This window comes from Hemicordylus capensis, chromosome 6 (genome assembly GCF_027244095.1).
Source record: "Hemicordylus capensis ecotype Gifberg chromosome 6, rHemCap1.1.pri, whole genome shotgun sequence".
NCBI lineage: Eukaryota > Metazoa > Chordata > Lepidosauria > Squamata > Cordylidae > Hemicordylus > Hemicordylus capensis.
This window is the reverse complement of record NC_069662.1, coordinates 39506400-39529743: the sequence shown is the minus strand read 5'-3', so window position 1 is coordinate 39529743 and position 23344 is coordinate 39506400. Positions and strand designations below refer to the sequence as shown.

General features: G+C 44.4%; 1 long non-coding RNA gene across 1 annotated transcript in view; it reads right to left on the bottom strand.

Annotated features, from left to right (window-relative positions):
- Positions 1 to 1754: 1754 nt before the first annotated feature.
- LOC128331808 (uncharacterized) overlaps positions 1755 to 23344 on the bottom strand; it is a 35866-nt gene continuing 14276 nt past the window's right edge. Inside the window, exons 2-3 of the long non-coding RNA XR_008310434.1 lie at positions 20361 to 20533; positions 1755 to 5386 (exon numbers count right to left, since the gene is read on the bottom strand). This is a non-coding gene — a long non-coding RNA (uncharacterized LOC128331808). The remainder of the gene's footprint in view (positions 5387 to 20360; positions 20534 to 23344) is intronic.

Sequence of the window (23344 nt, the reverse complement as noted above, 5' to 3'; positions counted from 1 at the left end):
CTGTCCTAATCGAGTCCATTCACCTTGCTGCTGGTCATCCTCTTCTTCTCTTTTCTTCAACTTTCCCTAGCATTATAGACTTCTGAAGGGAGCTGGGTCTTCTCATAAAGTGTCCAAAGTAGGATACTTTGAGCTTGGTCTTTGGGCCTCGAGTGAAAATTCTGGATTGATTTGTTCTATGATCCATTTGTTTGTTTTCCTGGCTGTCCATGGTATCTTCAAAAGTCTTCTCCAGCACCAAAGTTCAAAAACAAAGTGGTGCAATGACCAAAAACAGCACACGGGCACTTGCATCGCGCTACTACTATTACGTTACTACAAATATTTATATACCATTTTTCAACAAATGTTTTCAAAGCAGTTTACATAGGGAAGTGACTCACGAATGAATAAAATAGGATGGCTTCCTGTCACCAGAGGACTTACAACCTAAAAAGAAACGTAAGAGCAGCAACTGCTGGAGGGATGCTGTGCTGGGACTGGATAGAGACAGTTGCTCTCCCCCTGCTAAATTTAAGAGAATTGCCACTTTAAAGAGGTGCCTCTTCCATGGTTTCCAGTGGAAGTAGTGCGGTAGCTGCTTTAAGCCATTGCTCAATGTCCCGCCACCCCAACACCATCAGAGGGCCCCTAACATGGGTATTCTGCAGCATGGAATGCCTGCCATTGTGTTTAGAACTCTTTTTCTGACATTGTTTTGCTCTCTTAATTTGCTGCCATTTTTAGTATATTTATTTCTATGCTTTTAATCCTGGATGTGAGCCACTGTGAGCTTTCATATGATTGAAAAGGCATGATATGCATTCTCTTAAATGAATAAAAATTTAGCCCTGGGATGCTGGCTTGGACTGGGATGTTTTGACATGGCCAAGGCCACCCACAGATATCCATGGTGGAAGGATCTGGACCTACATCTGCCATGTCCAAGACCCAGCCTGGCACTTCAGAACCCATCCAGAGCCCCCTTAAAACATGATTTCAGGATGCCAGTCTCCTCTCTTCTAGTGCTGTCACACACAGTTGTAGGATAAGCATGCTGAGGACTGTGAGCATCTGGGATGGGGTGCCTCCCTGCCTGCTGCTTTTATAAACTTGATGGACCCATGCCAGTACATAATCAAAATGCAGGAACTTAACTCTGTGGAACAAAGTATCTGGCTTCCTTTTGATCAGCCAAACACCTGGCCTCCATAGGTCAGGCACAAAACCTATAGTTTCTATGTCCCCTTCACAAGGGGGGGGGAGAATTAAGATTGCTGTATTTAGTATCCAATTGCATGCCACAAAAAGGGTTGAACCTGTAAACAAACAGACTTTAGAAAACTCTGTCTTGGTAGATAATTTAAACTCCCTCCCCCATGTGTAACAGAAATCTGAGTGCCTTTTTCTCTACATTGCTAAGAGGGAAGGATGTTACCTCACTTTTTCTTTTAGAACTTTTGGTGCGCTAGACACATCAAATGGAAAATGGGTTTACAAGTTATCTAGCCAGATCCTTGCAATAGGCTGTGCAGATGGGGCAGGGTGTCAGGACCCACTCGGACTCAGACCTTTAAAAGATCCTCTCAGTGGAGAAGGATTGCTGATGGTACTGAATGCCACGGTTAATGATACTGCTCTGTGGTATTGACAAACCACCCCTGACTGACTTTTGGGTTTGTGTGGGGAACCAGCAAATCTTAGAGTGAGCAGCTCGTTACAGAATAAATGTGTGCAAAGCTTTGGTCTTGGAAATGACTGACAGCGAGTTGAAGTTCAAATGCAATCAGGTTTATTTGAGGGTTTAGGGGTACAGAAGAGACATTTTAATTAATAAGCCACACAATATTAACTAGTAAAACTAACAAGGCTAATAACTCAATACATAGGACTAAATTGAAGCCCAGGAAGAGGCATTTTAGCTTGAGATCTGAATTAAATCCACTCAAGACTGACCAGAGATTGGTCTTCGAGAACAGACTTTAAAGGGGAGCAGGAAGATAGGGGAGCAAGAGATTTCAGAGCAGGGATTAGTATACTTCACTTCCTTCCATTGGTGTGTATGGACACTTGTTGCTCAGCCGATGTTGAGGGGCCTCATTCCTCAGGTACAGTCAGGGAGGCAGGATGCAGGAGCAGGGACCCGTGTATCCCCAGCGGATCATGAAGCCAGAAGAAGTCCCAAGGAGGCCTGGTTTCAGATCAGGCTTGGAAACAGCCGGTCTGGAGGTGAAGAGCGGGATGGGCACAGAGAGCCCAGGCTCAGCAAGGTAGTATAGCAGTCCAGATGCACAGACATGCAACAGGTGAATCCAGAGAAGACTGCTCTGGGGTCTCAAGGACAAAAATAGGCCACAACGTGCCCTGGGGCCAAATGGTGACCACACCCTTCTGCTGAAAAGGGTAACATCCTGATGGACAAAATAATACATTTTGTTCAAACTTGGGTGGGCGGGCTCTAGAAGCACAATGAAGTGAATAGGTCTGTGAAACCTGTGCAGGATGGAGGGAATGGGCACATTAGAGCTTATCGCGTGTGGTCAGGAAGACCTTGATAGGTGCTGGAACGTTTTAAAAAGCGTACCTCCCAAGCCTCGGGTCACCCATTAATGCTTCTGCTAGAGAGAGATGAGCCTGTTACCTCTTATCTTATTCCTTCCTGCGAAGGCGATAAGCTCAAAGCTAATCTGATATGCCAACATAGTATTTGGCTATTCTGTTTGTTAAGAGAAGAGCACTTAATTAAGTACTTCCTCACTGGCTTCCTCACCTGTGCTGGAATCAGAGAGGAGAGCAGAGGAATAGTCCTCTTTCAGTTGCAGGTTAGGCTTGACCTAGAGTTACCTTTCCCCATGCTACCTCCCAAGTGACATACCCTTATGAGTTAGCACATGTAAGCAAATGGTGAGCCCACGATCTCGTGAGTTCAGAGAGACGAAATGGGAACTACAAGCCTGTACCTCCAAATCTGATGTTGGGGAGCTCCAGAGAGCTCCCGGAACAGGCTATCTTGGTAACACTAGAGAGAGATTATTTTTAACAATCACCACCACCATAAACTTTATTTGTTAGCCACCACATAACAAACTGTTCTCTGGGTGGCTCACCACATAACATTAAAACATCCAATAAAAACATAAAACACATCAAATCACAACACAAAAAAGAATACAAAATACAGTACAAAACAATTTTAAATCTTTTTTTAAAAGTCAATTTTAAAAAATCAAATTTTAAAATCCTGAGTAAACAGAAAGATCCAGGAAAATGACTAGGGACACACTCCCTCCATCTCTCTCTCTTGGTACAGGTCATTTATCAGGGCAATCAAAGCAGTCTTTTCCCTTAAAGTAAGTCTGTGTAAAGAACACTCTGATCATGATGAATTTGTAGTGTGCTCACATACATAATACACAGGTGCTGGAGTGCACAGATGTGGCTGCTTCCAGCATGGATCTTAGTACTGTTCCTCACACTTCTGGTGCTGGGTGGGGAGCAGGGGGCTCTCTTCTACTGAAACTGGAACTTGTGGGGCTGGTTGGGAAGGCATATGGAAATGAACCTGGGCCCATAGGAGGGCCTTTTCTGTGGCCACCCCTCTTCTTTGGAACACTCTCCCCACCCCCAGATTCGTCCAGCCCCCTCCCTGGCTGCTTTTGAGGCCCTTCTTAAGTTAAGACAGACCTGTTTTGCCAGGTGTTTGCCCTCTAATAATTTTTTTTAAAAAAATTGATTGTTGTTGGCCTTTTTGTTGTTCACCACCTAGAGTCTTTGGAGGAGGTGGTATGTAAGAAGTTCAAATAAATAAATAAATGTCAGGAAGGCACTTAGGGATCAGTGTTCCCCAGCCAAGCTGGGATGCTGGGAGTTGTAATCAACAACATTTAGGAATCCTTGTTACAAGGAACACTGGCGAGTATATTTGGGAAGTGTAGTTCCTTCCAGCACTTTTCTATGGGGTGGATCTACATTTCCCAGACGTCCCAGTGCACCTTCCCAGCATCCTTGACTATCTTCCTGATATCCCCATGTGCCTTTCCAGATGGTTGTACAGGCTTCAGCTACAACAGAAGAGATGACCACACTGGGAATGGCTGCTTATACATGACCGGGGGTATTGAAAACTCATCAAGACTGGAGCATCCGATGCACAGCCCATTCTGAATCATAGCCGGAGGCCAGATGGAAATGGATCCAAACAATGCATTTTATCCCAAAACATCTAGAATTGATATGGCAGAGGACCCTTACTGGAAACACAGGAGATATTAAAGGAAGGGCTTGTAGTAGAGCAGGAGTTCCCAAACTTGGGTCCCCAGATGCTGGTGGACTACAACTCCCATCATCATCAGTCGTGAAGCTTTTGTAGCTGGGGATAATGGGAGCTGTAGTCCAAGAACATCTGGGGCCCCAAGATTGGGAACCTCTGTGGTAGAGAATTGGAGGGTGTGAAAAGGTTAAGCATTCCCTTCCACCCAGCATTCCTCCCTTGCAGTCTTTGACATTAGCATTAGGGATGTGCAAATCGATTCAAATTTGAATAGATTCGACTTGAATCTGGGTGATTTGAGTGATTTGAATTTGAAGCAAATCACCCCTTAAAAGGGCAATTTAATTCAAATTCTAATTGAATTTTTGAAATCCTATTCAAATTCAAATATTCAAGAGCTGTTTGGCACCTTTTAAAAACAATTCAGCCCCCCTGATTGGTTAAAAAAGGTGCTAAAACAGGGTCAAATCAATTCAAATTTAATTTGAATTCAAAATGAATTTTCAGAATTCGATTTGAATTTGAGATAAATCAAAAAATTCATTCCATGCAAATCTCTAATTAGCATTACACTATCAACATAGGTTTAGGACCCTTCACATTTGATAAATAACATTAGAGAAACAGCATTTGCAGCCGCCTGGTAAGTGGCAGCCTGGACATGCTGTTATTTTTGTGGAACTTGATAGTACTTTGAAGACAATGGTACTTTAAAGATGATCATCCTTCTGCTCAGCATGTATATTTGTAAACAAACTGATATGACAAAAACACCATCTGTCTCCAGCACTCTCTCTGCTCACGAGGAAGCTGACCTTGCTCAAAGGCTGCCCTGCCCTGGAACTTCCTACGATTCCAGAAAACAGAGAGCACAAAACAATACATTCATTCAGTCATTTGGACATATTGGAAGACCAAAAGGGCCAAGATAGATGCGATGCAGGAACCCGACGATTTTACCCACAGTCAAAGCAGGAGTGGATGCGGCCCATTTGTCAGATGAAAAGGAGCACGTGGAGGAGGAAAACCTGCCTCCCTCCTCTGCCTTACCTCTCTGCACTCTGTTGCTTGAAGCCCTTTTCTTCCAAAAATATATCAAAATTGTCTCAATACTTCTTCAGTAGCATGGAGCCTGAGCTGGCAACATGGGGAGGCAAACGTAGTATTTAAAAGTCAGCACAGCCAGCCTTATGATGAAACAAGAATTAAAAATATAGAGGCTCTTCTCAGGGCTTAGCCCGCTCTCCCTGCACACGAGCAGCACTCTGCTCTGGGCAGCCGCCCACACAACTGCCGGCTCCATCACGGAGCCGGCCAGGGCTGGGGAGTTCGGGGGCTGCGTGGCCCCCGGAAGCTCCAGCATGCCCAGCGTGAGCACGCAGAGCATGCTGGAGAGAGTCCCGGTCAGGTTTCTACTTGTGAGTAGCCGCGCCACGGCGACTCACGATTTTAAAAACTGGGTTTGCGGAGCACTTGCTCCGTAAACCCGGTTTAAGGGGAGGGTTACTTTGGCAGGTTAACCACCTGGAGGCCACCCGGCTCACCTGCGAGCCCGGTGGTTCTCATGGTCAGGAGAAATCGGGCTAGGCTCCCCTAGCCCGAATTCTCCTGATTGTGGGAATAGCCTCATAGTTTATTTAAATAAAGATTTTTGAAGGAACAGTTTACAGGCTTGTCAAAAGTATAAGAACAGATGTCCATAAAGGTAAAAACATATTACTACGACGATGATGACTACTACTACTTATACACCGCTTTTCAACCAAAGTTTCCAAAGCAGTTTGCATAGAAATGATATATAATAAATGATAAATGATAAATAAATAAGATGGTTCTCTGTCCCCAAAGGGCTCACAGTCTAAAAAGAAACATAAAATAGGCACCAACAAAAGCCATGGGAGGGAAGCTGTTCTGGGGCTGCATAGGGCTAGTTACTCTCCTCCTGCTAAATATAAGTGAATCACCACTTTAAAATGTGCCTCTTTGCTCAGTTACCGTTACCTGTGGCTACTCACGATAAAAAAAACTCACGATCACGCACTGCAGCTACTCACGATTTTAAAGAACGGGTTTGTGGAGTGTTTGCTCTGCAAACCCCATTTTAGGGGCGGGCTACTTGAGCGGGTTACCCACTCAAGAACCACCAGGCTCACACCTGAGCCCGGTGGTTCTCACGATTGCAGAAAATCGGGCTAGCGGAGGCTAGTCCGATTTTCTGCGATCGTGTGAATAGCCTCATTGTTTTAATTGTGTTTTAATAGTTTTAACATTTTAAATTTTAATAGTTGAAATGTTTTAATCGTTTTATTGGTTTTTTAAAAATTGTTTTGTTGTAAACTGCCCAGAGAACTTGCGTTTTTGGGTGGTACAAAAATGTGTTAAATAAATAACAATAAATAACAACAGCTGGTGAGCTGAAGATGTGCTCCAAAGCTTAAGGACAGTCTTTGCTGGTGGCAGTACCAACACATCTTGTGGCACCAAATTTCATAGATGATGCACTGTGTGGAGAATTATGCCATGTGTGAAGAAATATGTGAAATGCACGTACGTATACAGAATTTTAGAGGGTTCTTTATCTTTACTTGTTGGTTCTCTCTAATGATTTTAAGCATTATTACTCACCTTGAGTCATTGGGGTGGGGCAAGTGAGAACTCTAATATGACCAAATGCCACATTTCTAGGGAATATTGTTTGAATTAAAAAGGATTCCCACCTTGCAGGCCACATCAACCACATTCCCACTTAATAGGGGAAAGATTAACACCTTGGAAGACAACGTGCATTGTTACACTTAACTTTGGCCATACTCTGCATTGCTTCGCTAACGTCGTGAGCTCAGCCCAAGGGTATACATTTCAAGCAAAGCCAAACAGTTTTTGGTTGGGGTTTTCGCACTTGATGTGAAAAGGTTGAGACATTTATGATTAAGCCAAGGCTAAAGTTCCTGGGAAATGCTGTTCCAAAACATATGGACTTTGCTTTGGGGGGCCGAAGAGAACAAGTCCTAATTGGTTCATGGGCAGTGGAGCTGGGGGAGGGGGAGAAGAACCGTCTGTGAGGAGCTGTTGAGCTTCTGGTTCTAATTATCTCCATGATTAAATTTCTTCATTTTTATGGGGCAGTCCCTGATCTTTTCTCCCCTATTTTATATTGGAGGCAGCAGTAGCCTAGTGATATTGGGGCGGGGGGCAGGAGTGGGGTGAAAGGTGTGGGGCACAGGAGAAGTAGGGAAGTCTGCAGGTGAAATGCAGCAGAGGAGAGGTAATATGGGCTGTTACTGGACTATAGGGTGCATACTTCGGTTGCTCCATGGCTAATTTCTACTCAGAGATGTGTGACCTTCTTTCCCCCAGTACCATCTCCATGGAGATGGACAGCAGTTACATAGGAGTGAGGAGAAAGCCCTCTGCACGTGCTCAGAGGCCTCTCTTCATGATTATTTCAAAGACAGAAGATATGAAATCCAAATCTAAGGTCCTGTGTGGCTTTACTCAGGACTATTCTAACAACATTTGATTCAGAGAAGCTGTGTCAGGAGGCTTTCAGCCAGATCAGATCTATGGGGTTCATATCTCGAATCAATATTATCATGAAGTATGTTTTGAGGTCACAAAATGTAATGCTTCAGGAAGAACTCTAGGGGAAAGGTAGCCCTGGCAAGGCAGAGATACCCTCATTGGATGGGCCAACTTGCCTCGGAAAGGCTTATACAAGACTTTCAGCCAATCAGAATAATCTGAAGCTCTCTTCTACTGAGTCAGATCATTGGTCTATCAAGGTCAGTATTGTCTGCCCTGTCTGGCAGACAATTTCCGGGTTTTCAGACAGGTATATTTCTCTCCCTTCCTGGGAGGGATGAGCGAAGTATGCCGGAGGTATACTCCCAGTAGGATCACCCAAAGCGCGAAGGTCATCCCAGCTGCCCAGCTAAAGCAAGCAGGCACCTATATTGGGCAACAGCAATATAAGAAGGTGCTGGAGGCGGACGATCACTTCAGTGACAACGACAAAGGCATAATTTCATACTGCATGGGAAAAGGCAATGGTAAACCACTCCTGTATTTCACCAAGAAAACCACATGGACAGACAAAATAGAATGATAGTTGGATGATGGGCCCCTCAGTTCCAGATGATGGGCCCCTCAGGTCGAATGGTACTCAACATGCCACTGAGGAAGAGCTGAGGATCTCTCAGAGTACCGATGGAGTTTATGACACAGGCTAAAGCCTTTTGGACGTCTAAATCCTTTTGGACGTTGCCATGTGGGAAAAGAAAATCTGAAGCTGCAAAGACAGAATTACAATGGGAACGTGGAACGTAAGAAGCATGAATATGGGAAAGCTCGACACAGTGAAAGATTAAATGAATTGACTACAGATTGACATCTTCAGCATCAGTGAATTAAAATGGACTGGAATGGGAGACTTTCGTCAGCAAATCATACTGTTTACTACTCAGGACACGAAAACCAAAGAAGGAACGGTGTTGCTTTCATAGTCAGGAAGGATACAGCAATTAGTCATGTGCACGGACCAGTTCGGAGGCCATTCTAAAGGCCTCCAGACCGGTCCGGGCACGGGGTGGTTTTGGTTCGGGTGGGGGGGTTCCAATAAAAACAGGGGGGGCTCTACTCACCCCTTCCAGTAAAAAAACGTATTTCTTGTACTAATTGGGCGGCAGGGTGCCGCCCGCTTCAATCTCCTTGCGCGGGCTCCTCGTATCCATCGGGGCGGCAGGATCGCTCCAGTCCCTGCCGCCCCCTTCAAGTTAAGTCCCCCTCGGCTGGCGGCCGCCCCCTGAAGTTCCCCAGAGGTCCCCCGCCACCCCCTTCTTTCCAAAACTACCCCCATTACCAGAGGACGGCAGGAGAACTCCCTGCCGTCCCCTTCCCCCTTGCCGGCTGGGCTGCAAATGGCTTCTAGGAAGCCTTTCGCGCACGTGCGCGAAAGGCTTCCTAGAAGCCATTTGCAGCCCAGCCGGCAAGGCGAGCGGACGGCAGGGAGTTCTCCTGCCGTCCTCTGGTAATGGGGGTAGTTTTGGAAAGAAGGGGGTGGCGGGGGACCTCTGGGGAACTTCAGGGGGCGGCCGCCAGCCGAGGGGGACTTAACTTGAAGGGGGCGCCAGGGACTGGAGCGATCCTGCCGCCCCGATGGATACGAGGAGCCCGCGCAAGGAGATTGAAGCGGGCGGCACCCTGCCGCCCAATTAGTACAAGAAATACGTTTTTTTACTGGAAGGGGTGAGTAGAGCCCCCCCTGTTTTTATTGGAACCCCCCACCCCAGTGCCGGACCAGTTCCGTGCACACCCCTAACAGCAATGACAGTACTTGGGTACAATGCAGTCAGTGACCGACTAATATCAATTAGATTTTGTGGACAACCCTTTAACATGACAGTTCTTCAAGTCTATGCCCCAATGACTGATGCAGAAGAAGAGGAAGTTGATTAGTTTTATGCTCAAGTTCAGTCTGAAACTGAGAGAACATGCAAGAAGATGTGCTGGTGGTGGTTGGAGACTGGAATGCTAAAGTTGGAAATGGTAAAGAAGAAAACACAGACTGTATGGCCTAGGAAACAGAAACTAAGCAGGAGAATAACGTTAGTTTCTGCCAAGCCAATGATCTCTTCATTGCTAACACATTCTTCAAACAACCAAAGCAGTGCCAGATGGAGTACACAGAAATCAAATTGATTACATTATTGGTGCAAGGAGGGGGAAGAGCTCATTTATAACAGCAAAGACATGGCCGGGGGCTGATTGTGGAACAGATCATGAACTGCTCATGCGCAAGTTCCAAGTCAAGCTAAAACGGTAAAACAAAGCTATCCAGCTTCCACGATATGATCTTGAGAATGTACCAGCATTTTCAAGAAGAACATCATGAACCACTTTGAAGTTCTGAACCTCATTGATAGGGAACCAGAAGAACTGTGGAATGAAATAAAAGAAGTTGTTGAGGATGAATGTGAAAAGAGACTGCCAAAGACCAAAAAACAGAAGAAAGCAAAATGGATGTCAGAACAGATGGTGGAAATTGCCAAGAAGAGGAGAGAAGCCAAAATCAAGAAAGATAAAGACCCTATGAAGAAACTTAATAGGGAATTTCAGAAAGCTGTTAGAAGGGACAAGGAGCAGTACTACAATGACATCTGTAAAGACCTTGAGGATAGAAATATTTCTTTATTATTTATTTATTTAGCATATTTTTCTACCGCCCAAAATGCAGGTTCTCTGGGTGGTTTAGACACAGAAAAACAAGGCAAGTTTTCAAAAAGATCTCTGAACTCAGAGGGACGTTCCAACCTCGAACTGGTATGTTAAGGCAGGGGTTCTCAACCTTGGGTCCCCAGATGTTGCTGGACTTCAACTCCCATAATCCCCAACCAAAGACCACTGGGGCTGGAGATTATGGGAGATGAAGTCCAACAACATCTGGGGACCCAAGGTTGAGAATCCCTGTGTTAAGGGATGCCAAAGGACAGATAGTTACTGATTCAGAGAAGATCAAAGATGGAAGGAGTATACTGAAAATCTGTGCAGCAGGGACGTCAACATCCAAGATACTCTAGAAGATATTCCCTATTTGAACCTCTAGTACGGGAAGATGAAGTTAGATCAGCACTCCGGTCATTACCAAGTCGGAAGGCTACAGGAATTGATGGAATAGCTACAGAAATATGGCAGGCACCAGAAGAAGAATCAGTCAAGCTCTAACCAAATATGCCAGCAAATTTGGAGAATGACATAGTGGCCAACAGATTGGAAGAGGTCAGTCTGCATACCCATACCAAAGAAATGAGACTTTATTAATTATTATTATTATTATTATTATTACATTTATATCCCACTCTTCCTCCAAGGAGCCCAGAGTGGTGTACTACATACTTAAGTTTCTCTTTCACAACAACCCTGTGAAGTAGGCTAGGCTGAGAGAGAAGTGACTGGCCCAGAGTCACCCAGCTAGTATTATGGCTGAATGGGGATTTGAACTCAGGTCTCCCCGGTCCTAGTCCAGCACTCTAACCACTACAGCACGCTGGCTTTGCCAGCGCAAACCATCACACAAAAGATTGCGCAAACCATTGCACAATATCCTTAATTGCTAACAAAATATGCTAACAAAATAAAATATGCTAACAAAATAATGCTCAGAATCATCCAACACAGATTAGAGTCCTATGTGGAAAGGGAAATACCTAAAAATTCAAGCTGGTTTCAGAGAAGGCCGAGAAACAAGAGACATCATTGCTGATGCACGCTGGATAATTGAGAAAGCCAAAGAATACCAGAAAGAAGTCAATATGTGCTTTATTGACTACAAAAAAGCCTTTGATTGCATTGACCATGTCAAACTGTGGAATATCCTTAGGAAAATGGGCATCCCAGAACATTTCATTGTTCTCATGAGAAACCTATACACAGGGCAGGAAGCCACAGTCCAGATGGAACATAGTGAAACAGACTGGTTCCAGATTGGCAAAGGAGTAAGACAAGGCTGTATACTTTCTCCATATGCTGAACATATACTGAGAGAAGCTAGATTGGAAGAAAGTGAGTGTGGTTTTAAAGTTGGAGGAAGAAACATCAACAACCTGCGATACACAGATGACACCACTCTGATAGCTGAGAATGCGGATGATCTGCAAGCTCTCATAATGAAAGTCAAGGAACACAGTGGAAAAATGGGACTACAACTAAATGTAAAGAAGACTAAACTCATGACAACGGATACAGCAGCCAGCCTCAGAATTGACAATGAAGACATGTCAATGAAGACAAGTGGATAGCTTCTGCCTTTTAAGATCAACCATCAACAGCAAAGGATCCCACAGTCAAGATATATGCTGCAGACTAGCACTTGGTAGCATTGCAATGAAGGCTTTGGAAAGGATATTTAGATGCCGTGACATGCCTACACCTACAAAGATTAGAATCACGACCATGCTTTTTCCCATGACATTCTATGGATGCGAAAGCTGGACTCTGAAGAAGCAAGATAGAAAAAGCATTGACGCTTTTGAACTTTGGTGCTGGAGAAGACTTTTGAGGATACCATGGACAGCCAGGAAAACAAACACATGGATCATAGAACAAATCAATCCAGAATTTTCACTTGAGGCACAAATGATCAGGCTCAAACTATCGTACTTCAGACACATTATGCGAAGACCCAGCTCCCTTGAGAAGTCCATAATGCTGAGAAAAGTTGAAGGAAAGAGAAGAAGAGGACGACTAGCAGCAAGGTGGATGGACTCGATTAGGACAGCAATGAATGCACCACTGAGAGACCTTAAAGGCCAAGTTGAAGACAGATCATCCTGGAGAGAATCTATCTATGTGGTCGCTAAGAGTCAACACCGACTTAGCATTCAATCAATCAATCAATCAATCAATCAATCAATCAATCAATCAGTCTTTCTCAGCTTTGTCTGGAGATTCCGGGGATTGATTCCAGATTGCTTCTGCATGCAAAGCATTTGCTCTACCACTTGTGCGGTGAATTATAGGAGTTCCGGGGTCCTCCTGGCCCCCAAACCTCCATGCTGCTGAGAGCAGCCAGCAGTTGTCTGGGCAGGCAATCCATTGCTCAACAATGGCAGAGAGATCATCTGCAGGAGAGGAAAGCATTTTGAGGCTTCCTCCCCTCACTCCTTTTGAGCCCTTTCTCCCAATCGTGAGAAAGGGCTCTCAGTTTCAAACCAGATGAAATCCCTTCAGGACAGAAAGGGGAGGGGGAGGAGTGTCAGGCAGCTTCCTTCCCTCCTCATCTCCTTATGACTGGTTGGCTATGAGCGCAGGAAGGAGGAGGAGGAAGGAAGCCCCAGTTGGCGTTTTGTTTGCCAGTTCTTCTGCTGTAAAGACACAGGGGGACAATGGAAAGAGAGAAAGGCAGGGGCATCTTCGCTTATCCCAGGGCCCACTCAAGCCTTGCAGTACCCCTGGTTACAATACACTGGCTGGCATACTGCCCAAGGGTGTCAGCCCAGTAATGCTGCATGTATACAAGCTGCACAACTGCACATATGCAAACTTTGTGCAAATAATACTACACAAGAGTACGCACATTCTTTCTAGTAGAGTTTCTCTTGTGTAATGTCATTTGTGCAATTTTTCAATTTGCACAGTTGTGCAACTTGCATGCACGCAATGTTGCTGAGCTTACATACCCTTGCACGGTATGTCAGCCGGGAAAATAAAGAGAGAGATAATAGTGTGCGGTTTACACAATTATACATTATAATTCTGATAACTGAATGGTTATCTTAAATTATCTTAATCTAGCAGGAAATGTTGCAAGCAGAGCAATCTTACGAGTAATTTGACAAATTCTTGCCAGTACCAATTCTGATTTTTGAGTACTGGAGCCTGTATAATCCAGAGGATTTTACAAACAGTTAAACAACAAACAGTTGTGGCACAAAAGGACCAGGCAGTGGAGTATAATTAAGAATATTAATAGTTTAATTAAATAAGTGTTGATTACAGAAAGGCAAGTGCAGACTGCTTTTTCTGTTCTCCTGCTGCTGGTTGTTTGTCTGCCCCGCCTCCAGTCTAGGACTGAACTAAAACTGCATCTAATCCAGAGCCTGGCCTGGATCAAGGAATAGATTTAATTCATTCGTTCGTTCGTTCATTCATTTTTCCATTTATAGACTACCCCATATACTGTAAAATCTCTGGGCAGTTTACAAATTAAAAGAAACACAACAGAGCCATCAGGGCTTTGAATAGCCAAAATGCATGCAAACCGCTCTCAGCTGATATTCAGGCAGAGAGTCCAACATAAGAGGTAAGGAGGAGGATTCTCCACCATGCCCACTAAGTGTGCGCAAGACGTTTTATTTTGTTTACTTTTGTTCCTGGGTTTATTTTTCACATTCTGATGCATCTGGATTCAGTTAATTTCTTAAACATTTTAATTAATCATTATTCATTTCATTGGTTTTCATTTTCCAGTTATTTCACTGGGAAACCCAGCCAGTATTATGTTGCCTGCAACTTTGTTGCTTTTCATCCAAATAATACAACAGGGAGGAGAGCTGGTCTTGTGGTAGCAAACATGAATTGTCCTCTTTGCTAAGCAGGGTCCACCCTGGTTTGCATTTGAATGGGAGATACGTGTAAGCACTGTAAGATATTCTCCTCAGGGGATAGGGTTGCTTTGGGAAGAGCACCTGCATGCTTGCATGCAGAAGATTCCAAGTTCATTTCCTGGCATCTCCAAGATAAGGCTGAGAAGGCCAGTTTGTGTAGACCAGGGATTCTCAACGTTGGGTCCCCAGATATTATTGGACTTCAACTCCCATAATCCCCAACCAAAGGCCACTGGGGCTGCGGATTATGGGAGTTGAAGTCCAATAACAGCTTAGAACCCAACATTGAGAATCCCTGGTGTAGACAATACTGATCTAGATGGACCAATGGTCTGACTCGGTAGAAGGCAGCTTCCTGTGTCCCTAGCACTGAGGGTACTACTGTTCCTCAAAACACCAAATCTACCAAATTTCAGACAAATTGGGGAACAGGTCCCCATCTTGGAGGCAATTAAAAGAAGTGCATGTAGTATAATACCCCCACGGTTTTTAATGGGAGATTCAGCTGCTCTTCTTCTCAATCTAGCTTCAGTGTTTTCTGTCTTATTGGCGTGAAGTTTTAAGGTCCAGTCCTAAATGTGAGCATTATATTTAAATAACTTTGTTAGAGGAACAATAAAACATAATATCCAACAGTGCCCACAAACGGGAATGTTGGCAAACAAATTAAATAAGGAGAATACTTGGAGTTTCTGCAAGTCAATTTGAGATTACTGTGTCAATTTGTGATTATTGTGTTGAGATTACTGCACATATCTCCTCCCTCTCCCAATTCTTTTCAGCTCCAGCAGAAGCTATTGTCAAGAAAGGATAACGTTCCCATTGCTTTTAATGGGAAATCCAGCTGCTCTTCTGAGTCTAAATTTTCGAAACTGGAGCATTTTCCTTCCTACTGGTGTGAAATCTTCAGGCTTTGTATGAGCCCTCTAAAGAATCAGACCTGCCAAATTTGAAACAAATCATACAAAAGGGTTTCATTTTATAGACAACTTAAAAGGCACATCAACTGCACTGTACACACTCTCTCTGTGACTTATATACAGTGTACAAGCTCTTCTAAGGCTCCTGAGAGCTCCTCATAAAAATGAATAGAAACAAATGAATAGTAAAAGAACAATGAAAATGTATTCTTTCAGAACCCTTTTTTTAAATTCCCATCAGGCTCAGTCATTTTTATTACTATTTGTTTTAAATTTGAATACACTTGTCTAATGCACAACTTGCAAATAGACAGTAGTTCACATCCTAACACAAGGCTGTTCGGATATTCCACTAACATTGGGCTGTTGTGCTAGGTAGTTGTGCTAAGCTTGGAGCTTGCATTTCAGACTAGTGTTGCACCATCATGAACATGTTTGCACTTGCTGAACTAGGTATGGCACAACCTGTGGCACGCCTCATATATTTTGCAGGGAACTTTTGTAAAAGAGCACAATTTCAAGCAATTATTTGTTGCGCACAGCTGCATGATCTTTGCGCATTAGCTAGATTCAAAGTGCTGCTTTTGGCTTTTAAGGCCCTATACGTTTGGGGGCTGGGGTACCTACCAGGTCACATCCACCCATATGAATCTGCCTGATTTCTCTGCTCATCATGTCAGGCCCTGCTCATGGACCGTGTGTGTGTATGTGTGTGTGTGTGTACACTTATTTATTTATTTATATTTTATTTAGCACATTTATATACTGCCCAAAACGCAAGTCTCCGGGTGGTTTACAACAAAACCTATATCCCGGCGCTCTTCCTCCAAGGAGCCCAGAGTGGGGCACATAGTTATGTTTATCCTCACAAGAATGTGAGGTAGGTTAGGCTGTGGACTGAGATTCAGTGGGCAGGGATGAGAGACAGAGGTTTGGGGCAGTGAGCGGGAAGAGCGGGCTAAGCCCGCTCTCCCCGCTCACGAGAGGGCAGGGAGCCCTGGGCGGCCAGATCAGCTGCCCACACGATGGCTAGCTCCGTGATGGAGCCAGCGGGGGCCATGCGGCCCCCGCAAGCCCCAGTAGGCCCTACGCAAGTGCGCAGGGCCTACTGGGGAGACCCCCGGTTGGGGGTCTACTCATGAGTAGGTACGGCGCGAAGGCACGCCGCGGCTACTCACAATCCTAAAAAGCAGGTTTGCTGGAGCGCTCGCTCCACAAACCTGCTTTTTACCAGGGGTTCTCGAGCGGGTTACCCGCTCAAGAACCACCGGGCTTGGCTGCGAGTCCGGTGGTTCTTACGGTCAACAAAAATCGGGCTAGCCTCTGCTAGCCCGATTGTTGTTGATCGTGAGAATCACCCCAGAGGCTTTTGAGTTGTGGTCCTTTGGCTCTAGAGTGGGCTTAACTCCCAGAAGAGATTTGCCATGCTCACTCCATTAGAGGTGGGTTGTTTTTTGATTTTTTTAAATAAAACTTAAAACAAATTTGTTTAGAGAGGCTTTTTAATTTTTCAGTACTGTATAGTCTGATCAGCTTTAAATTTTTAGTTTAGTGTTTAAATCAATTTATTTTATAATGTTTTATCTGTTTTACTGTTTTGTTTTTAATTGTATACTGTTTCTATTGTTTATTGCTGTGAGGCTCCCTGAGCAGTATAGCACTGGAGGAGTGGGATATAAATATTTTAGATCAGGAAGGAAGGAAGGAAGGAGCACAACTTTGTTTGTTGCACAAGCACAGCCTCAGTCAAGATGCTGGCTACTGGAATTAATTAGGGTCCTGATGTATGAATACGAAGAGTATTTATATACCACTTTTCAACCAAAGTTTCCAAAGTGGTTTGCATACAGAAAATAATTAATTAATTAAATGGTCCCCTGTCCCCAAAGGGTTCATAATCTAAAAAAGAAACCTAAGAAAGACACCAACAACAGCCACTGGTGGGATGCTGTGCTGGGGTTGGATAGGGCCAGTTGCTTTCCCCCTACTAAATAAAGAGAATCACCACTTTTAAAAGGTGCCTCTTTGCTCAGTTAGCGGGGGTTAGCATCCCAAAGAGGGCACGCTCTGGAAATATAGAGTGGTGGAGGGCTTTATTCGTTTTCCAGAGTAGATTTGGTAAACAGGAGGCCGCCAAGGTGCTTTCAGCTTCTCAGGGCTGTGAGTGGCGCTGCTGGGGCCCAGCCCTAAGTAGAGGCTCTTGGAATATCTATGTCCAGATGTGTGTGTGTGGCCGGTGGGGGTGCTAGTTGTGCAGATTCAGAAGTGAAGGAAAGGCATTCTGCGCATGCTCAAATTTACTGTCTCCTGTTATTACTTCATGTGTTCCAGGTCTGAGGACTGGCATTGCAGATTGATTTGGAAGCTTTAGTCCTGGCTCAAATTAAGCTCTGGCCTCAGCAAGCCATAAATTTCCCTCTTGATTTCCAATGAACATTTAAACATGATTTGATTCTAATTTCCTTCTCTCAGCTCTGGCTTGATCCTTTAATCCAACTCAATAAAAACCTCCCGCAAATTTATATAGCATTCACGTTGATATTCACAGCCTCCGTCACATACAACTCTGCCTTTAAGTCACCTTTTTTTTAACCACGTCCTCTCCAAACAAATCAGTCTCCCAATACCTCCTCCTTCACCCAGAACTTCACGGCCAGACTAAGCTTTCTGATTATCTCTGTTTACAATTTTTGGCACTGGATGAGACAAGCAGCCTCCTCTTCTATAAATGGAACCGTGTGTATAAGCCGGGCAGTCATCAGTGCACCAAGTTTTGTTGAAATGGGTTCTGAGCATTTTCAGATGAGAGCACAGAGGGGGTAAAGGTAGAATTCTGCCTGTTCCTGACAGACTGGCAGCTGTGTATGCAAGTGATACTGATAGCTGTATAAATGATGTAGCATAGTCTACACTACATTGCATGACGTAACACTCATTCTTCCTGTTTAGCAGTTTCTCTTCCAGCAGATTGTGTGTGTGTAAACTTGTGCAATGTAAGTATTCTGCATTTGTCCAGAGCCATAATTCATTATCTGTTCAACCGGGACAATCTCGCTGTTCTATCCCCCTCACCCAGCAGCTGATACTGTAGGAAACAAAAGAAGCTGCCTTATACCGAGTCAGACCATTGGTCCATCTAGCTCAGTATTGTCTGCACAGACTGGCAGTGGCTTCTCCAAGGCTGCAGGCAGGAGTCTCTCTCAGCCCTATCTTGGAGATTCCAGGGAGGGAACTTGGAACCTTCTCCTCTTCCCAGAGAGTGGCTCCATTCAATGAGGGGAATATCTCACAGTGCTCACACTTCTAGTCTCCCATTCAAATGCAAACTAGGATAGACTCTGCTTAGCATAGGGGACAATTCATGCTTGCTTCAAGCTCTCCTCCTTTAAGGTAGAGAAGGATGTAGAATGGGGAAATTGCCCTGGGCATACAGGTAACTAGGTATGGTACTGAACAAATGCTGCTACTTAATTTGTACAAGCTTCCACACACACATGGCTCTGGACCATTAAGAGTACAGTACTACTACTGAAATTCATATAGACTCCTCCAGTTCAGAAGCTGTTGTGCAAAGGGAGGCCATGTCGGCCCTCCTTTGCCGGGTCGTATTGGATCTGACATATTTTATGTTACACAGGCCAAGCATGGTGGATGCAGGCAGCATTAATGAATTGGAGGCCCAGGTGATTCAAGACCGCTTTAGCTTCCTCATTCTCCCTTCAGCTGCATGACCCATGGCATTCACAATGACAGCAGGGTGACATTGATCCTCTCAAACTCAAATGCCCCATGGGGTGGGAGGGCAGGCACTCCAGACCCATTAGGAACAGAGGAAGGCATAATGCTGCAATGTTTCATTTGGAAAGAGGAACAGGATTCAGATTATTATTATTTTTTGGTCCATTCCCTCCCTTGCATTAATGAGGACACCTTTCTTCACCTTGATAATGCCTGTGTAGTAATCTCCAAATCTCTCTTTGCCTTTTGTTTCCAGTGAAAGGGAGAAAGGTCAGATTACAAAATTACACCCATCTTGCCATCTCCTTCCAGAGTCCCCTTTCTCCATGGATATCTGCATATCTTCTCTGCCAGCTAAGATTTCCCTTCAGACAATGGAGCTCCAGCTTGCCATGGAAAGCTCAGGTTCTCTCTAACAAGGAAATGTCAGCACCCTCCTCTCTTTGATCTGTTCTGTAGGAGCCATGGCAAAGGGACAGCTGCAGATAGATCATGAAGATACTTCTGTCCCAGGCCAGACTGCAGCAGCCAGAGAAGACTGGATGGAGCAGAGGTTACAGGTGGAAAGAAGAGGCCTTTCATTAACCCACGACACAGGATGGAAGACATCGGCTATCACTGAAATTCTGACGATGATTACCATTATAATTGTTCTGAGATCTACAGTCAAAGATCTGGCTAGTTATTTGGAATCAAGAATGTCATTTACCCTGCTTTACATCTCAACAACTTTTTCTACCACCAGCAAACACTCACCTTCCTGCCCTTAGGCCATTCTCATCTAATCTCTCAGCTTCTGACTTCCCCTCCTCCCAAGCTTCCAGCCACCCAAGCGTTTCTGCAGCACACAGCAACTTGTGACTCTGGACTCAGTGAGAATTTTTGCCTGAAAGCCAAACCAACCTTCCACTTCCCTCACCACCATTATGCTGTCAATGTTTCATGACACAGCTGAGTCTTTCAGCTTACCAGTCAGAATGACTATGAGCATTCCGTGACATCACAGCAGCTCAACACATCTTGTGACAGTAAATTCCCTGTGTTTGCATTGTATTATGTCTACTGTCCATCCTGGATCTAATATTATTTTTTATTATATGACTGTTAACTGCATCGTGGACCCAGAAGTGGTTAGAAAGGTCTGAACTAGAAATGGGAGGCATGTGGGTTATACATTTGTTAGTTAATTCATTCAGCCAATCAATTTTACTCTGTGATTTTCTGTTATGAGACGAGGAAACATTTTCCCTATCCATTCTTTACACTAGAAATTGTATCTCATATACCGTGTAGAGTGTGTGCTGCAGGGGTGAGGGGAACAGTTCATTTGAGCATTCCTGTGTGCCTGCTTACTTGTCAAGCTTCCATTTCTCTTGCCTGTTGCCTCCCCATTTGCCAAGTTCTCAAAACAACTCTCCTCATCAGGACAGGAAGCCATTATTGGCAAGAAAATGTTGGCCCAGGAAAGGGGGAGAAAAGCTGTCTCTAGATGGAGCTATTCCCAGCAGGCAGAGGTGTGGCTTAAACTGTGAATACATAAAATAAGAAAATGGGATTTAATTAAATATCTTGATGAATGAGATAAATAGCTTGAGATATGAGATATGAATGAGATATCTTACGGAAACACCCACGGAAACAGAGAGGGTGATAAATCTGCAAAGCAGTCCTGGATTTGGCTTTGTACGTCAAAGGACCAAAAATATTTTTTAAATACTTCTTTTCCCCAAAAGCTTCACACAAATTATATGATCTTAAAATGCGTAGAACTGAAGACTAAAGAGTCTGTGTGTCAGCAAATCTCAGATCCAGACTGCCGAGGGGTATTGCCTCCCTCCCTCATATGCCCATCCTCATTGCCAACCCAGAGAGAGAGAGAGAGAGAGAGAGAGAGAGAGAGAGAGAGAGAGAGAGAGAGAGAGAGAACACAGCAGACGTGGCAAGAAGATGTGCTGGGGGCATTGCCCCTCCCCTCCCTTCATAGTGGTCCTCTGGCAAAACCAATTTACATTCCCAAACTCAGACAATGCAAGTCTTGTTTTAAAGTATTTGTCCCCCAAAATCCACATAGGACTATATCATAGAATCATAGCATTTTAGAGTATGAAGGGACCTTGGAGGTCTTCTAGACCAACCCTTTGCCCAATGCAGGAAACAGCATCCCTGACACCCTCATAGATGGCCCTCCAGACTCTGTTTGAAAATCCCAAGCAAAGGAGAATATTTTGTACCTAAGTTTCTTTCCTCTATAGCCAGTGTTTCAACCTCAAAACCTAGAATAGTACATGTTTCCCCGTGCAAGCTCCCATGAGGATGAAGAGCTCTATGGATTTTCCCTGTGGGGTTCAGGGCTTCTCATGTTACCCTTCGCTCGAATGAATAAATGAACCTTTAATGAAAGCCACACACACACACACACCCCTTGTCCCCTCAGTTTAGCCATCATGCCCTTCAAAATGCAGTCGCTAAGAGTGCACAATGGGCTCTTCCAGAATAGGGAGAGAGTCTTTTTTTGGTTATTACTGTTGCCACAGGCTCTTGCAGCAGCTGCCTACTGACAGCCACCATTTCCCCCGCAACAATGCCTCTCTGAGATAGTTCCAACCAAACCATCATCAGGGTAAACTGGTGGCTCCCATTGGCTGATACCATTTCCCCAACAGAGCTCTGGAATGATTGCCCTTTTCAGACATTAAATAAAAACACTGTATGCAAAGACAGTCTAAAATGGGGCCGGAAGTCCTGCCCTGGCCCAATCACTAGCCCCCTTGCAGAAGCCTCTCGCAAATATGCTGGCGTTCATTGGAAGAAACAAACACCATATCCATGAATCCAGGTGTTTCCAAGATTGAGAAACTGGGGTGATCCAGCCTCCTGATCACAGAAACGCTTGCATTCATAGATACAGTGTTCTTCTATTCAGACAAATGCATAATATCATTCATGGCAGCTATGAGGGAGTGAGATATGGAGCCGAGCCAGGATTTCTGGCCCCGTTTTAGACACTTTACCCATGTACAGCAGTTTGTTTGTTTAGCTTTATAATAATAATAATTATTATTATTACTATTATTATTAAAAATGTGTGAAGAGGGTTGATCTATAAAAAGGCCACCTTCAGCCTCAGAGGCAAGATGCCTCTAAATACCAGTTGCAGGGGAACAACAGTAAGAGAACAGTAAGAGTTCCTGCCTGTGGGCTTCTCAGAGGCATCTGGTGGACCACTGTGTGAAACAGGATGCTGGACTAGATAGGCCTTGGGCCTGATCCAGCAGGGCTGCTCTTATGTTCTTATTGGATGCTGGGAGTTGCAGTCAACTCCAGGGGCATTGGGGAGAATTAAAATGCAGTCAGGCTTAATTCTGATAAAAAGGTGCTTTTTATCAGCTTCGGCTGATACACCAACTGCATCCATTTCTTGAGATGAATGACCTTAGAATGGTGGTACATATGCCGGTAACCTCTAGGCTGGATTACTGCAATGCGCTCTAAGTGGGGCTGCCTTTGTATGTAGTCCAGAAACTGCAGTTGGTCCAGAATGTGGCAGCCAAGTTGGTCTCTGGGTCATCTAGGAGAGACCATGTTACTTCTATGTTGAAGGAACTACATTGGCTGCCAATACGTTTCTGGGCAAAATACAAGGTACATAGGAACATGGGAAGCTGCCATATACTGAGTCAGACCATTGATCGATCTAGCTCAGCATTGTCTTCACAGAATGGCAGCGGCTTCTCCAAGACTGTAGGCAGGAATCTCTCTCAGCCCTAACTTGGAGATGCCAGGGAAGGAACTTGGAACGTTCTGCTCTTTCCAGAGCGGCTCCATCCCCTGAGGGGAATATCTTACGGTGCTCACACATCAAGTCTCCCATTCATATGCAACCAGGGTAGACCTTGCTTAGCTAAGGGGACAAGTCATGCTTGCTACCACAAGACCAGCTCTCCTGTCTAGTTATTACCTATAAAGCCCTAAACAGCTTAGGCCTTGGGTATTTAAGATAACATCTTCTTCACCATGAGCTACCTGTTAAGATCGTCTGGAGTGGTTCGTCTGCAGTTGCTACCAATTTGTCTGGCGACTACTTGGGAGCGGCCCTTCTTCGTTGCTGCCCCTCGACTTTGGAATGTGCTCTCTGTTGAAATAAGAGTCTCCCCATCTCTGGCAACTTTTTTAAAAAGGCACAGAAGACACATTTATTCACCCAGGCTTTTAATTAGATTTATGGTTTCAATGTTTAATGTTGGTTTTTTAAATGATTTTAATGTTAATGTTTTTAATGCTTAAATGATTTTAATTGTTTAATGGATAATGCTTTAAATTATTTTAATTGAAAATCA